The sequence below is a fragment of the Arachis duranensis genome, chromosome 3 (assembly GCF_000817695.3).
Source record: "Arachis duranensis cultivar V14167 chromosome 3, aradu.V14167.gnm2.J7QH, whole genome shotgun sequence".
NCBI lineage: Eukaryota > Viridiplantae > Streptophyta > Magnoliopsida > Fabales > Fabaceae > Arachis > Arachis duranensis.
In genome coordinates this window covers 64,398,628-64,401,934 of record NC_029774.3, presented here as the reverse complement: position 1 = coordinate 64,401,934, position 3,307 = coordinate 64,398,628, and positions in this window count along the sequence as shown.

The window sequence follows — 3,307 nt, the reverse complement described above, 5'->3', positions numbered from 1 at the left end:
GCCGTCGCCGTCGTCGTCGAGCTGGAAGAGAGGAAGTGTTGCCAATGCTGAGTCACTGGGAAGGGAAGGTTCATGCAAAAAGAGAGTTCTGCAGTGAGAGGGAGGCTGTCCGCGTCCCGTCGCCGCCCTAGAGCTCACCGTCGAGCTGCTTTGCGGTACCATCTTGTCCATGGAGCCACAAGCTTGCGTCGCTGTCGATCCGTCCATGAGCCGCTGTCGAGAAAACTGAACAATGAAGAAAGAGAGATGAACGCGAAGCGAGGATGAGGGAGGAATGCTGATGTTCTGCCTTACCACCGTCGAACTGTTGTAACCTGTCACCATTGTCACGTCTGTCGCTGTTGATGGGTGGATCTGCCACTAGAGCTGGACGCCGGGAAGAAAGGAGAAGACGGTGGGGAGGGGTGTTGTTGCTGCGGTGGCCGTTGTTACAGATGGAGGTTGCCACTGAGCTGCTTGCGACTGTTGGAGCTACTCAACCACCGTTATGGTCGCCGGGTATGGCACCGGTGTTACCGGAATCACCGCCGGAGCTGCCACTGCTTCGTTCTTTGTTCCTTTTTTTGTACGATGAGTTGTTTGCTCCAAAAACTCTTATTATCATTGTTCCATTATATGTTGCTGAGATTTTTGCAGTGTTATTGCTATAGGATTGAGTTTTGATTATTACAAATTGTGATTATAGTTGACGTTGTTGTTGCAAAATTGGTTTGGAGCTGTGGTTGCGGCTGTCATTGTTTCAAGTCGAGAGAAAAAGGAATTTTATCGCGTAGTTGAGTCCCTATCGAGGTAAGGGTGCTTTTATTAAACTCATTTTATTTTCAAGAATTGTTATAAGTCAATATTAATGCAAAAATATATTTTTGGTGATTATGTGAATCTTATGGATTGACTGAATTATTTTAAAACAATGTGATTAGTTTATTTGATTGAATTCTTAATTGATTGAGTTGGCATTGTGATAGTTAATGAAAGCATATATATAATTATTTGGTTTGAAATTGTTTGAGACGGCTGAGAATTATGATTGATTGATGCTGTGGAAGTTAGTTTAAATTGATATTGGTGAGATTGGTTGATTGAATTCTGGATTTTGTTGATTTTCTTGAGTTGAGTGTTATTGTGGTGATAATGGTTTATTGGAAGTGATTTGAATGATTGAGAGATATTTGGTTTGGTTTGGTTGGGACCTTTGAAGGGTGACAAAGTCCGAATTTTAGATGAGATGCTGTCAAAATTTTTATAAAAATTAGAGATTTAGTTTGAAGTGTTATTTAGAAAAGTTAGGATTCAAGGATTATATTGTTCGATTTCGATTTTTAAGAAAAGAAATGAATTATTTTATTGGAGTTTTGTTCATTATTCGATTTTGATTTGTGTGTATTGTTTGGGTGTGTATCTTGTATTTGGCTTGCCTATTTGCATAATTGTACCTATATGCTAATTGAACTAATTGTGTTAACTGTTCTCTGTTTGTGTATTCCTTGTATTATTTTGTTTGTGCTTGAACAACTGAGAGATCAGTTATGCTAGAAGTGGTGACGCTGAGGGTTGTTCTTGATGTGGTACTGCCTGTAATTGTTCTATGAGTGTATTTGCCTTGTACCGTTTGATGATGGTAATTGATTCTGTTTTGTGACTGAGTTTTTATGGTGATTTGATTTGAGTTGGGCCAGAGGCCATGTTTTCACTTGATTTAGGCCGGAGGTCAAGTTAATTTGATTTGGGCTGGATTCTATAATGAGATTTGATTATATGTTGAGTCAGAGGCTGAAATTGATTATGTTATGAGATATTAATTGAGTTTTGGATAATTAATTATTAATGTTTTGAATAGATTCATAAGACGAGCGATAATCACTACAGTTGAAATCAATTATTTTTTTATACGTATCCTCTTATGATAATTCTTCAAAACCCTCTGCTGAGAACTAGCAAGGACGATGTTCTCACCCTGCTACAGATTTTCCTTATCAGGACGGATGAAGAGTTTAAGGAGTTCCTTCTATGTATCTTATTGTTGTATATTATTGTATATATTGTAGTTTTTCCTCACCTTTATTATTATACCCTTATAAGAGAGATATGAGTTGTAATGATATATATATATGGATTGTGATTGAATTTGGTTATATATGCATGCTTGATTAGGAAAAAGTATCTTTCAGTTTTTCAAAGAAAACAACAATACCGTTTCAAGTCAAAGGCTCCTATTCTATTATTAAGTATATAGAAGTCGTCGTAATATTCTCACTATCAGAGTGGTGCAGGCGAAAGCGTGATATTCTGATAGTAAGGGTGTTACAATGAGTAACTAATATCCTCTGTTATGGTTAGGAGCTCTGTTTATTACCATGGATTAATGTTCTTACTCTTCTATTCTTGATTTATGCATTAATGTTTTCTTAAGAATTTGGTTTTCATTCTTCATCACAAAGGTTTGAGTTTACTAGGAAATAACTTAAATCTAAATTGAATTCTATATACATCTTAGAAAAGATTGTTTGATAGAATTAAGCTTAAAAATCTTTTCTCTCAATTCTGAAAGTTTTGAACATGGCTTGATAACTGACATTGAATCAATTAAGTTTAAATCTTAAGAATTGTGTGGCTTATGAATCAGTATGTGTGCCTAATCTATTATCATAATTGATTGATCAAGGAATTGACTTATAGTTAAGTTAAGAGAAACGGATTACCGAGGGATTGGGGTTTGGTTAATTAGGGTTCGCCATAAGATAAATCTTTGCATGATCAAGGCAGATAGTGAAAAGTATTCTTCTTGAAGTTTTAAACATCTCCGAAACCTTAGTATCCCATTCATACTATTTTCTCAACAGTTTATGAATTGTTTTCATTTAATCTTCTGCTTTTTCTAATTTGATTTTACAGAAACCCTAATTTGCAATTGTCTAGTTAGAACAATCGATTAACTCTTGTATGCTCAGTCTGTTAATCCACGTGGGAATGATAACTCACTCCCGTGGTATCACTTGATACGATTTGGTGCACTTGCCGAGTTGTGAGTTTTATAAAAATCTGCATCAGGGAAGCACCGTTGATGATAAGGGACACGATCACGATGGAGCAGACAATACTGACGGAGGTTATTCAAGTGCTCAGTTGCTTGCCCCGATGCCAACTTAACAAAATTTACGTAATTAGTTTATGGGCTTGTTTTCAGCTTAACAAAATCTGCGTAATTCATTCTTAACAAGCTACCACATACACTATTAAAAGATTTTCTTGTTTGTTTTTTTTAGAAAAAAATAAATAAATAATGTTACTGCTTATTTTCTTCTACAAG